The sequence below is a fragment of the Orbicella faveolata genome, unplaced genomic scaffold (assembly GCF_042242905.1).
Source record: "Orbicella faveolata isolate gen_17 unplaced genomic scaffold, um_ofav_v1 contig_24, whole genome shotgun sequence".
Classification (NCBI taxonomy): Eukaryota; Metazoa; Cnidaria; class Anthozoa; order Scleractinia; family Merulinidae; genus Orbicella; species Orbicella faveolata.
Window position 1 is genome coordinate 8,085,345 of NW_028301552.1, and position 14,972 is coordinate 8,100,316.

The 14,972-nt window shown below is 37.2% G+C and overlaps 1 pseudogene; it reads left to right on the forward strand.

Moving 5' to 3' along the window:
• The first annotated feature begins 277 nt into the window (after positions 1–277).
• Positions 278–12,424, forward strand: LOC149110229 (uncharacterized; annotated as a pseudogene).
• The last annotated feature ends 2,548 nt before the right edge of the window (positions 12,425–14,972 follow it).

Here is a 14,972-nt window from a genome sequence, read left to right on the forward strand (position 1 = left end):
AAAATGTAAGTTCTGTTTTTATTTTCTTTCTGCAACGTATAATAATAATAATAGTAATAATAATAATAATAATAATAATAATAATAATAATGATAATAATAATCATTAAAACTGTTGAAATCGGTTTCCTTAACATGGCGAAAAAACAAATCAGCTAAGCTTATACGAAGCTTTACATTTTCTATAAATTCGACAACACATGTTCAACGTCTTTCTAAATTATCAAGAACAGTAGCATATTTTGCTTGACGTATTTTATTCAGAATTAAAATTCTACATGAGTTATTCCAAAATTACCAGTGAGGCTACTCTCCCGTGACTTGTGGTCCTGCGGTAATAGAGCACAGATGAGCCGCACGTCAACACATAATATATTTGTTATAAAATGCGATGCTTACCGTAAATCTGCTAGTATTAGTGAAATCCCTTCTGTAAAGCACGAGAATTATACTGTATTCGAATTTGTGTCTGGATTGCTACAGTTAAAGCACACCTAGTTGTAAGGAATTGTTATATCACTTTGTCGATTTTTATTTTGGTTGTTCTGTTTCTGATAATTTATTTTAGGACGAGATCGTGAGCTGTATTTCCCAACCTACTTCTTCTTTGCTGAAAGACGATTGATCAAGCACAAGATAAAAACTGCGCATGTTAAGGACTTGGACCACTGTAAAGTTCTTTGCTATCGGCATGACAACTGTGTCAGTCTTAATATCAAAAAAGATCCTGACAGTGCAACAGGACGACAGGAATGTGAGCTAAATAATTCCACTCACATGGAGCATGATGAAGACCTGACAGTTAACAACTCTTATCTTTATCGCGGAGCGAAGGTGATAAACATAGAGCATTTTCATTATTTTATAATATTTGACAATTATCATCTCAGATTCCGAGAACCCCGGCGAATATTCATTCAGATCCATGGAGCCTGAGGCGAATAATTGTTTTAGTATAATTTCCAGAGGTGAATATCAATAACTGCAGGAAACAAAAAAAAGTTCTGATGCCTAAAAATTATTTGTTTTGTTGCATCAACTGTTAGTAAAAACTAAAGTGCGAAGTTCATAAAATGGGTAACACAATCTTAGGTATTTTTGTTTCATTTTGGGAAGGATCTATGCAATTATTTGTCTCGTCTTGGATTCTTACCTCTTGTCCAAAGAGAATCAAACACTCTATCTCACACATACACACATATGAAACACCACTGATATCAACGATGTGTTCCGCCTACAGGTTCATTTTCATGCAAATAAAACTCATTTCCATGTGAAAGGTTTTGTACATAGACTAACGTAAGGTAACTCGGAAACGGCCTATTAGTTTTCCTAGGTTTCCAGATTTGAAGTTAGCGGACTTAGCCAGGTCTTTGGAGTTTTATTCAAAACCCAGCTTCTATGTTGACTTGTCAACATGCTGTGTCGGTTGGCTTCTCAACCATTTATAACTATCTGGGCCGGGTTGTTCAAAACCCGGTCAGGCTAACTCAAGGTTAGCGAGTATTTTTATCCCAAAGTTGCAGATTTTCATTCACGTTTCCTGTTTCTGTTGTTGGTCCTTCATTTTTGAGGTTGAAAAATCTCAAACTACACAAAACGTTTCATACAAGAAAAATTAATAGTTCGGTTAACTTTTAATCCTGGGTTAGCTTAACCGCATAACCCGGCCCTGTAAAACAAATCTCTGAGTTTCTCGAATAATCAGAATATGAGATTCTCAAAATTATTCCAGAAAACGATATCCCATTGTGGGATTAAAGGCAGCCACAAATCAATAGCAGTATTTTTTTGTAAGCTGCATTCTGCTATTTTTTTTTTTTTTTTTTTTTTTTTACGAGAAAATGAGGAAGTCCTGTTATAAACTGTGTTCTATTCTAACGTACTTTTGAATTCTCAGAAATAAAAAAAAGAAATAACGTTAACTGTATATCAAAGTAAAGAATATTATCATTTCGATCTTTAGGTTCAATAAATATGTCAAATTTAACTGTCTAATTTCTCGCGCGCTCATTGGCTCATTTTTATCGTCCACAAGCGTACAAACGGATATAATTTTAATTGATGTAAGCTTTCAAGTTCAAATTTTAGCTGTCAAACTGTCAATTTTTTTACCAATGAGATTTTATAGACCTTTTTAAGTACCCAATCAAAAAGCGAGAAAAGCTATTGACAATGTGCCCGTCATTTTGAATACAGTTCACTTATCTTTGTTTACGGAAAGTTTATGGCGTCTTTTCCCCTCATTTATTCCCGGTATTTGACAATTTTGGGGTCTTGCTATTGTAAAAAAACAACTTGACGTCAGTTTTTTTATGCGTCTGCCCTCTTATCGGTGATAAATTTCGTCATAACATTGTCAAAGTTTACTGAGGACAGACGCATAAAAAACTGACGTCAATTTGTTAATTGTCTGGAAGCGCGTCTTGATGCAGTCTATATCTTAGCGTATGTTAGTATTTTAAATGAATCTTGGTAAAATGTCTGTCATAGAATTGTGCTTTCTTGTTTAAGAACGCCTGTGCAAAGAACCCGCAATGTCACAACAACGCGATTTGTGAGTCAGGATTTACAGACAAGGGATATCGATGCTTGTGCTATCCTGGATTCACTGGCGAACACTGCGACAAAGGTACACGTAATATGATCTTTTCTAGGTAAAGCACAGTATGTGCATCTGACTTTGCTTGATTTTAGTCCGGAAGCCGTTGTTATTTTTACTTTGAGGAATGTCGTTTTGAGTGCATAAAAAAACAAACAACAAAAACAACAAAAAAGTAATGCTGGAATATTTTTGCTCGGTGCATGTTCTTTTTCGGTGTTCTACATCACCTGCTGGATTTTCACATGTGCATTGCTATTCGCTGACCAAACTGTATCTAAACCTTTCTCAGCTCAAAAACGTAACTCACATGAGGGCTATGACAATTATTCTACATATGACATATATGCACCTCTATTCTGGTACGATTTGTATGTTTCTATTAGATAGACAAGGTCTTTAGATTTACATGGTAAATGCGTTCATTGCTAGAAAAACAGTTTTTTTTTTCCCCCCACTCAGATATTGACGAGTGTACTTCAGCGGTGCCATACTGTAGTCTTGATGCTACTTGCAATAATACAAAAGGTTCATGCCAATGTAGATGCAAGCAAGGATTTTCTGGAGACGGAAAAGAATGCGAAGGTGAAAATTTGCGATTTTATCATTGCATTATAAAAGTTGTGATAAATATTATAGTATGAAACTGTTGGAGCGATCTGAGCCCGGGATTAAAGTTCTAAAAAACGTCGACAGTGAATTTGCGACCGCCTTCCGCGGTCTTCTTCAGAGAAATGTACTCTTCAAGAGTCACGGAATGCAAATAAGTAGCTAAGACGTCATTGTTCGTTGCCCCTTGGAGAGTAAACCAAGGATGCATGATTCCTTGGGAAGGGTGGTCTTTCATTGACAGAGCTCTTGTCCAGGAATGAATAACATGACTCCAGAAAAAACCTTCAGTCCTTGTTTTTCACGCCTGTTTCCAAAATGCTCGCATGATTAATTAAGTAGTTAATTAGTTTTAACGCTTTTTAGATCTGTTTCAAACTACCTTTTTAGAACTCTAATTATAGTATGACTTGTCAACTAAAGAAAGTTGGTCTTATTTGTTCTCCTAGACCAAGCAACGATATACTATGATTTTCTATTGCTGTTTTTGTTTTTTTAGATATTGATGAGTGTGCTAAGGAAACCCACAACTGCAGTTCTGATGCTGTTTGCAATAATACCAAGGGTTCATACAACTGCACGTGCAAACCTGGATACCATGGAGACGGAAAAAATTGCTTAGGTAAATGATAGATTGGTTCAAAGATTGGTTCAAATCCATGACGCTAAAGTGGCACTAGGCCCAATTTTTTTTCTTTTGTTTGTTTTTTTGTTTGTTTGTTTGTTTTTTTTACGCTAATAATAATAAATTTGTATGAATTTTCAAAGTTTGCAAAATTGTCCTTTTTCATGTTTACGACCGAGTAATAGCAGAGAATGGGACGAGTTGGCTTCTGACGTCATTTCAGGAATAACAAGATTTTGTTTCTGAAGCCCCGTCCACACATATCCGGACATTTTTTAATTCGCAACTTTTTCTATACGTATTCAAACATTTCCCGGCCCACACTTTACGTGTTCGAATCGAATTCGCCTGTTCACACGCATCCGATGGTATCCGGATTCAATATAGAGAAACTAGGCCTACATGTTGTGCTGCCATATTGGTTTATTGTTCGGTAAGAGACTGAACACAATTTTGCTAAGTCATCAGATTCGAAAATATCCGGATTCACCTTCCACACGTTACTGGATTCGTTGCGGATTTATTTGTTTCCACTCTGGAGAACGGATTTAAAAATATCCGGATTCGCTGCCGAATTCGCCGGATACGTGTGGACGGAAAGAAAAAGTTGCGGATTTAAAAATATCCGGATTCGCTGCCGAATTCGCCGGATACGTGTGGACGGAAAGAAAAAGTTGCGGATTCAAAAATATCCGGATAGTGTGGACGGGGCCTGAGAAGAATATATGCGAACATACGATAGTGTGCGTCAAAATCTTTGCAGAAGGCAAGCAATATGTGTTGCTGGAGGCTGTACAATACCGGATGCGTAGGATAGAGTATACATCTTCATTCAATACCTCTATCTCGATGAAACTCGACCAGAAAAGAGTAAAAGACCAAAGAAGTGGGCTGATTTGTGCAAAGGTAGAGCCGGGGAGCCATCGAGCATTTTTCCGATTCGGGCTCGTCGCTATTCTAAAAACTTGGACTATTCTTCTCTATCTCTAATGGAAAGCCTGAAATTGTCAAGGTACTGCATAAGACACGAATTTGGAATATGCTGGAAGCCAACTGACTATTCCGAGCTCAAACGATCCTCCGAGTCCCAGACCGACATAAATGTGGAAACTGTAGTTGAGAAAATTATACGGTAAATTAAACGCATCGCGTTGTTGTTGTTTGTTTGTTTGTTTGATTTTTTACTCGAAACAGAGACTTTTAATTTCTATAACGAATAGTAAACGAAACCTAATTCCTACAACAAGGTGATTAAGATTGTTGCGTCTTCGAACTATTATTGTATTTGTGAATAAGTAAAAGTACCTCACCATCGGATATTGCTTGCCGACATCTCTGCTTATCTCTTATGTTAAAACTAATTTCAATTATTGATCTGGAGAAGTAGGCAGGAGTGGATTTCGACTGCATCGCATTTTAACTTGTATTTCCCGGGAAATTAATGTTTGAATCTAAATATGTTTTAACACTCCGAAATCTGCACGTTCCGTAAAGCCAAATAACCAACTCTTCGTGTTTATTGACAGTTTTATAACTCTTTAAGAGTTGCAAGTTTACTCTTCAGCCATGATTTTTTATAACCCAAATGGACCAGCAAATTGTCGATCCTAGCCTAAATTACAACGCGGCGATCTCGACAGACGACCCGCGCTTCGAAATGGAAAAATATATATACATGCATCGCAGCCGTCCAGATCGTAGCTAGAATCCGAATTGTTATGCATGCTAGATGATACAATTCTTTCACTCAAAAATCTTGTCCAGTTTTTATGAAATTTTAATCACAAATAAGCCAAAAATGTTTTGAGAGCATTCGAAACTCAGTCAAAAGTTAGCACGGTTACCAAAGTGACGTCACTAGTAGCCCGACCCAGATCCCACTTTGCGCGGTGGTGAACGTAGAAATTACATTTTCAAACGCCTGTAGAAACGCAGGGGTCTTATCAATCGAGATAATTTTTTGCTGAAGTAATCAGGGAAACTACTAGATTTCATTAAAGGGAAGACAAATTGGAGTTAGTGACACTTTAAACGAAAATCCGTACGAGAAATTAATAATCTGGCATAATGCAACCGTAGTTTTCCATTCATTTCGATGTCGAATAAATATTAAAGAAGGCCGTTAAGTTGATATACACAAAGTGCTTAATAAAAAACTTATCATTATTCTTTATCTTGATTTCCTTGAGAATTGATTTCCGCTCTTAGCCTTCGCGCAGACATCTATTTCCTTTGTGACGTGCAGGCTAGTTTGCTCTCCTTTTACACAAAATTTTCCTAACACCGTGGATGTAAGGTAACATGTATTTTTCCTGTATTTGTTCTAGTTGCCTCGACATGCAAGGAAATGTATGACAAGAACATGTAAGTGGAAAATCACTAGTTATTTGCTAGATGCAATCGAATTCACTTTAATCAGGAGCCTGTCATGGGATCTTGTTTAAATATGATCCTGATTAAAAAATATATTCCACTATCAAAAATACTACAGGCGTTTTGGATACTTTTGGGTGGTTGATATTTTTCACTAATAAGAACATCAGTTAAGATAAATTGATTGGTATATATCATTTTAAGTAACCATTTATGCATCAATCATGTTCATGATGACTCGAAATCTGAAGAGCCTCGAGTGATTAAATGCAGATATGATTCGCAACGCTAAGTATCATTTCTCCACGTAGGAAAAAAACACTAAGTGTATGAAAGAATTTATGATCCTCCAATAGGACGCCCTCGCTTTCAAAGTAATCCTTTTAATGTATGCTGTTTTTAGAGATGATACGCAGTTCTTCGTCGGCTAATGTTATCACGCCGTTGCATGGATGATCTTGCGGATAATAAAATGCGTGTAAAATCCCTTGGGCTGTCTACAAAAGCAAAATGCTCGCCACAATAAATACAAGAACTTATGAGCATGACTTAGTCCAGTTGTAGCGGAGGTACTACTGACGGAGATTCCATTCCTTTCTTTAAAAACCTTTGCCTTCACCTTATTCATTTTTGTAATTATTATTTTCGTTTGATTATTTTTGCCTCCAAATATTCCTTCAATACTTTCCTAGCTACTTCGACAATCTGTGGATTTTTTTCGTACTTAAGGACGTTCCCACTAATTGTTTCTGCGCATCCTTACTGCGCACGCAAATTCACACGCCACGTCATGCACGAGAGCGCGCGCTAAGTACTAAAATGAACAAAGGTAGGGCAGATGGCCATTCCTATCGCTTTGCCTAGATTTAACGATCTTGGACGTTCGGTGACTCTACTTTTCTTTCCAGATACAGGTTTTATTTACAATTATCTCCACATTGTCTAGAAATGAACAAAAGTGAATGTGGGAAGTTAAAAAAAAAATTCAAGATTTCTGTCCTTGGGACATCGAATCCTGCCATGTTGCGGCTGCGAGGCGCGTGAACTATGGTCGCTAAATGCGAACTTGTTCTTTAAGGAATCGTACCAGTTACATTTCATTTCAAAAATCTAATTGCAATATTTTTGGGCTTACAGACACTGTAGCTGGGGTCGCTAACGAAGCCCGATATTTTTTCATATTTAGGGTGTTTTTCCGGGCATGTTCTCTCTAAAACGAAGTCGATAACTCCCCCCCCCCCTTATAATTATTATAATTATTACTATTATTATTATTATTATTATTATTTTCTTTTTTTTTTTTTTCACATTTCTGGCATAACTAACTCATCATCTTACAGTGGTAAAAGTCCCAGAAAAAAATCAATGTTGGAAAATTTCTCGCGCGAACGTCCTTAAGACAAAAAAAGCTTACTGCTGTACGACCGTACTACATAGGGCCAAAACAACCACCGTAGCAATGTCACAACGCCTTGTATGAAATAATCAGAATGTCTGTAATTCAAAGATTTGAGACTTTAATACTTAATGACACAATTAAGGCATGAAAGATTTATTACCCTCGAAACCCCTTGCTCTAATTAGACGTTTCTTTATATTAAACAGTTTGTAGCGGAAGCATTACTGTACGGAAACTACATTCCTTTCTATAAAAACCTCACCTTATTTATTTTTATTGTAGTTGTTATTTTCTTTTGATTATTTTTGCCCCTATATATTCCTATAATACTTTCCTAGCTTCTTCGACAATCTGTAGGGGATTTCCTTCGTGCTTAACACACACAAAAGAGCCTGTTGTACGACCATGCTGATAAGTCCAAAATAATCACCCTAGCGATGTGAGCGCTCTCTAAACGAAATAATCAGAATATCTTTACCTTAAAGAAAAGAGATTGAGACTTGAATACAAGGTATGAGAGACTCATCACGCTCGAAACTTCTCGATATACAACAGGTTGAACAGTAGTCAGCTAGTTACGCTCAAAGTTGATTCCACACTTCTTTCCGTTTACTGTCACATTGGAAATTTTGGATGTGGAGATGGAGGATGGACACCAGTCATGAAGATTGACGGCAACAAGGTACGACTCAAATTAATTCAGTTTTATTTCAAACTGAGACGAAAATTGTATTCAAAATTATAATTTAATTGCTTTAAATAACTGTTCGCCAGTTTAATTAAAGGTATTTTAGAGATAAACCAATACTAAGCTAGACGAAGGCGAGATATACATACGTACTGTAATAACACTTTTAAAAGGCTAAAAGTGTAATCCCCTTAGACCTTGAAAGAGTATTAACATGTTGAAGATGTATCACACGTCTTGTTCATCAGGAATGCCAGGCTAATATTAGAAGTACCTGACATCTTGTCTCATCATATTGTATTACGAGACCACATGCTGATAGGCTATAGAGATGTTGTAGAGCCCAATTAACTTCATAAGAACACAATGGTGTTGGAAGGATGTAACGTAGACAACAGCCATTCAGAATTTTCGTCTTCATTCTTACACAACTCTCTAATTACGTTCAGGCTGATCTGCTCGCCACTTTTCTTTGGTGGAAGCAAGTCTTCTGTGACGAATTAATCAATTAGTGACTAAAGAGAGATAGTTACACCTCGGCGAGCAAATAAAAAATCTCAGAAAGCATTTTTAAATTCTATCTGTTTATTGTATTGCTACCGATATATATTTCTTTCTTGCTAAGATAAGAGCGAAGGGAAAGTAAACAAAACGACTACAGCTTAAGATTGGAATTAACCTCAAATTTCAGACATAATTAAAAAAAAAAAAAATAATAATAATAAAGGAACGAAAATTGTAATTTAAAAACGTCTGACCTTACTAATGTTTCAAAAACATCATATATTAAGTTTAAGCTTAAGGCCTGTCCTAAAGGGAAATGTTTGGTGACTAAACACCATCAAACATTGTTTGGCGACCAAACATTTTACCATTTGGCCACCTTGTTTGGTGCTGTTTAATCGTGTTTGATCGTGTTTGGTCGTGTTTGGTCGTGTTTGAAAAAAAATTGAAGGCCATCAAACATTCGATTAAACAACTTAAAACATTTCTTTTGTTCTCGTGTTTGATGGGCGATGTTTGTTCGTTTAAACAGCCGTATCAAACATGTTTGGCGCACGCATGCGTCCCACGCTTGCTCAGCGGTTTGTGTCCATAGTTTGATCTGTCTTTGATCAAACATGTTTTAACCGTTTGGCCACTCACTTCAACATCAGCATGTTTTGGTCACCAAACAATGTTTGATGATGTTTGCTCGTCAAACATTTACCGTTTGGACAGGCCTTTACAGAAAAAAAAAAAAAAAAAAAAAAAAAAAAATTGAATAATATATATCTTTTTAGCTAAGTGTCTACTGAAAATAGCAGAGAAACAAACTAAATAAATTACTTGAAAAGTTAGAAAAACTAGACTGTCTCTAGAGTTTTGTCCATTTTCATTGTTCGCGTTCGTATATTGACGAAGCTTTGTATCAGGCAAAGCCCAAAGCCAGTTAGATGGGCACATACCGAAGCCTGGAAACGGAACAGCTCAATATCAGGAGCCATAATCGTGGACGGAGACCGTAAGCGCGCGCCATTTCTAGTATTGGGGTTGTCCCTATGATATGGGACAATAATTCTATTTTTAGAACAAATTGCGCCATCACCTGCGGCACACGCGCGTAGATGCTGCGAGGATTTTTGCGGATGTCGCGCGGGGGAAATGGCGTCCGAAATTCCCGAAATGTATCACATGATGTTTTTGCCCCACAACTCAACGCGTTTACGTCTGTTGGAATTTTGCTTAAGTATTTTCGTCGTAAGCTGCTCCAGTTTGAGTGAAGAAAGACAGTGTCGAATTTAGGTATGTTCCGTTGTAAGCTTACATATATCGCTGACCAAGTTGTGTTCCGACTGATGCTTCCTTTACATGAGCTGTACACTACTCCACTTTAAATTTCACATATGTTGAAGATTAACAGCTTTTCCATTACACAGCCAAAAACTAGCTGGATATATTTAGATATAGCAGAGCTTCAGGACTTCATAGTTTCCTAGCTCCTCTTGCCACACGCTTGCGAGGAATTTGTCAGTCTATCGCGACCGAAAAGTAAAACAAAATAATTGCTAGTTTGAGTTTCGCTTGAATTGTAAGCAACGCTTGATGTTTCGTCAAGTCCCAATAACTTTACGTCCGTAGATACTGCTCAGTTTTATTCGTGTAAAAATCCAGTAAATTCTCTGTTGTCGATGAATGAGAGCGCCCGCCGATGCGTGTTTTGTACAGTCAGTAAACATGACAAATTGTACTTCCGCCGCACTTTCATGTGAAAGCGTACATCGAACTCAAACAATAGCTCTATAGTTTTTAAATATGTTTAAGATTGATAAATGTTTGAGAACATATTAAAGCTAAGCTGAAAATATGCGAATAAAGCAGAAACAATCAGCAAAGTTACGATGATGCTTTCTTTAATCAACTTGGAATAACGATTTCGATTTTGATGATCGAGTTATCAAAACTCCTTGTCTATTTTCATTTTCGCAATGTAAAACTTCACTATGCTTATGTTGAAGAAACACACATGATGTTAGAAGCCTTTTTTGCATTCGTGAAATTTGTTGCAGCATCTCAGCACAAAAGATAACGAAAGAAATCCTTGTCAAGATTTGTTGACAATTGAAAACACCGACTCGGACTTGAAAGTGCACGAGCTGCATGCACTATGCAAATGAGCTAATTGTACGCGTCAGACTTTCCTTTCAAAAACTCTTGCAAACTCACCAAACAAGCAGAGACAATAAGAAACCATCAAAACAGGTTTTGGTTATGATTAAACATTGTCTGAGAAACTCACAAATTAACTCGTTACCAGAGTAGAGAGTTTTCTTGCTATATTCTTAAGCATACGCGTAAGCTTACAACTAGCGTGAGCAGATCTTATTATTCATTTCCAGCGCGAGATTGAAGTCTTGTTTTCGACCCTGAAAAACCCACCTTTTCCGTTAGCTCAGAGCATAAAACTACATATAAGCACCCTGGTTCGTATTCCCTGCCTTATTCCCTGCCATCGCTGTGAAAAATACGCAAGAGAATCTCTCAACTCTCACCATTTGATCACGCAACGTGACAACATCCACGCGAGAGCCCCTGACATGTGCGTGAATCCGCGCGGATATATGACGTCAGGATGGCGCAATTTGTTCTAAAAATAGAAAAATTGTCCCATATCATAGGTGCGCGCGAATCCCGAGACTTGCGGTCTCCGTCCCCGATTATGGCTCCTGTCAATATACAATATACACGTTAACAGGTTACCATTTGTTAGACGACTTACCGCTACAATAAAATTTCTATAGATCGAATGATTGACGCGTGAATAGTTTGTGTGCACAATGTTAAAGCTTAGTGCGCAGGTCCTCTTCTAAATTCGAATTTCTCTAACATTCACTTGACATGATGTGCTACGAGTTTGTGGAAGAATTAATCTGATATTTATATATGAAAACGTACACTCTCGAATAGCGTAGCTGGAGAACCAATTACAGAGATGTAACAGAAATATAAATTTCCGCTGATAAATATGATTGGGTGCAGGATAATTCTATCTCTAGTATGTCAATGATTTACTTTTATTTTGTTATGCTCAGAACACCTTTCATTATAATTCCGAGTACTGGAGAGACACAAATGAATACAATCTTCCTGGAGGGGAGACTGGGTTTAACTCAGAAGAGACCTAGTTACCAACCTACTGGAACACATCCTTCTCCAAGATCTGTGTTGGTATGAAGGTCGGCCATCAGATTAACTTCATCGTCATCGAGAAGCAGGCCAACTCTCTGTACTCGCTGATCGCTGACGGGTAATACCGCGCCATCTCACTAGGCCGTAACTCGTGGAAGAAGTTGATTGGTTCACGGGCCTCCTTACAGCACAACTGTAACAAGGAAGGCTTCAATGCTATGTGTACTAATTCTTCCTTTTCAAAAGCAAGAATCGGCATCCTTGGAAATAATGAAAACAACTGCAAGTTATGTGATTCCAGAATCGGGTTTGGAACAGGAGGATATCCTGGTGACTCCAACACGTGTGGAAACGAGGCGAGGCACAAGACAGATAATGGACGCAAACACATCAAAGCCATAGGTTATATCCTGGTGCAGTGACAAGGAAAATTAAAAAAAAAAAAAAAAAAAAAAAAAAACACGATCGAGAAAACGGCCCTATTGTAATTTTTACAACACGTAAGTATAGTTTGGACAAAATGCCCTTTTACCCTCGTTAGAATTGTCATCGCATAAAATTAAAACCATAAGACATAGAAAAGCTTGTAACTTTTGTAAAAACTTACTATTTTCAGTTTTAATTAGCCCTACTCAAAGTCTTGTGGGTAGTATTTATCATTCGAAAGCACGAATTGCCATTCTTGGTAACAACCAAAACTACTGCAATTTTTGTGACTCCAGAATCGGGTTTGGTACAGGAGGGAGTTATGATGACCTCAACACTTGTCGAAACAAAGTAACTGTCTCCCCAGATAATGGAGACAAACACATCAAAGCCATGGACTACATCCTGGTGCGCTAACAACGAAAGCAAGAAACCCTCGATCACACGGCCCTAAATTTACGTCGAATGAATTAATGTAGTTTAGAGCATAAATACGCTTTTTTCACCCTCATTACAATTGTTGAGGGATATTTAAAGCCCAATGATATCGAATAGTTTTTTTTTTTTTTTTTTTGCTATTGTCTCGTCTTTTTACATTTAAAGTGCTATGGTAATAAAAATTGAAGAAATTGTTGCACCTGTTCAGCTTTTGCTTTTTGTGCAATAAAATATAGGTCTGCAATAGCTTTTGATAAGTTCATTATCTTGCTATAAAGTGTCTTCGATATGTTAGACGCACAGTTGGAAGAGTTAAAAATAATAAAGTCTCACCTGCCGCCATCACTTTCACGAAAAAGTTGATCTAGGAAGAGGATAATCCTCTAAACCACTTCTGTCATTTCAGTTTCAATGGTGGCTTACTATTCAAACTAATGTTGACTTGCTTACGGATGCGATTTTCTCCTTTAAAAGAAGGCCTACTGTATTGCCAGTTTTCATGTGACGTCTCATTTTCCAAAATTGAAAATTACTTATCCTACTGAAAGTTTAGTTTCATCAAATGTAAGACTCTCTAATGACTTGACGTTTTACAACGTTTAAGCTCGACAGCGTTCTTCATTTTGTAACAGAGCACGTATGAATTTCCAAATTTATGGGTTATATGACAGCAAATATGGGGGCCAGGGAAGGCTTTTGCGTAGGTCAAAAGATGAGTCATCGCGTAATTTTTTGCTAACTGAACAGTTCTTGCTCCAGAAGAAGAATGAATTGTAATGTTTTGGAGTTCTGGAGTAATAACGTTTCGTTTAAATAGCAAAACTCAATGACAGATTAAACTGTTACTTAACAGGTGCCGTGTTTGTGTCCCTCCGTGGGGCACCAACATGGCATTTCCATACAAAGCTCCATGAATTTGGGTGAAACAATTCCCCAAATAACGCTCGAATGAAAAACCGCACAGACCTCAATCTTGGTAAGATATTTATATAACAATAATCTATCAAATCCCAGATTCTTGAGTAATTTATTGAATGGTTACGACTTTTATTTTTGATTGCGTGACAGTGCAAACTAGCAATCTTCCCATAAGTCATTTTAATCCAGCGCCATAGTGTCTAAGAATAGTACCCAACCCCCCAAAGTTATATTGCGGACATGTACAGATAATGAGGTACTCGATCGAGGGGTCACCGATACCCTAAATTAAAAATTTTGGCTCAAAAAAAAAATAAATAAATAAATAAATAAATAAATAATAATAATAATAATAATAATAATAATAATAATAATAATAATAAAAACACTGTCTCCAAGGTTTTTTCCCAAAAATATTGAAGACAAGTCCGCGGAAGCATAATTACTCTGGCGAATTTTCATATTCTCAACACGTGATACAGCATAACAAACCTCTGCTCACTAAATTAGTGAGTAAAGTATAGGGGTTTTGGCAGTGATTATAAGAGTCGGTTGCATACTCTAGCTAATCTTCTTTCCAAACTCTGAGTCTGCCAATTTGAGCTATGGCGTTCGGTTTGAGCGAGCAGTTACAGTCAAATTTGTCGGAATTGGAAGTTTGACCTTTTAGTGAAGTCACAACGTGACCAGCTCCCAGTTGGCTTGAGAGCTCAGTTGGTAGAGCACTGCACCGGTATCGGAAAGGTCATAAGTTCGAATCCCGTTCAAGCCTGAATTTTTTTTCAGGCTTTAATTTCACAGCTTCTTAAGTTGTATATGTAACTGCGATGATCAATCATGTCTTCAGTTGTATTCAATCATGTATTCAGTTGTAAATTGAGAGGTTGTTGTTGTGTTATAGTACAGGGACTAAGAACTAATTAAGTTATTATTATCAGAGGATAAAATTAGTAAGTAAACGGCAATCTGCCCTAAGGTTCCCACTTAAAATTTATAGCGACTTTTCTACCTTCACACTTGTAGCAATTCGACTCCCAGATACTGGCATTTCACAACATCGTATTCCAACTGAATGGAATTAAACCGAGGTTAAGACCACAAGTACGCATTGCGGACCTATTTCTTGGATGTTGGTGTCAAGAAGACATAGCGCTGTTGATCGCGTCCTCCCGCTCAAATCCTACCGGAAACGAACTTGATTAGTTAACCTCCGTACTTTGAGAAAT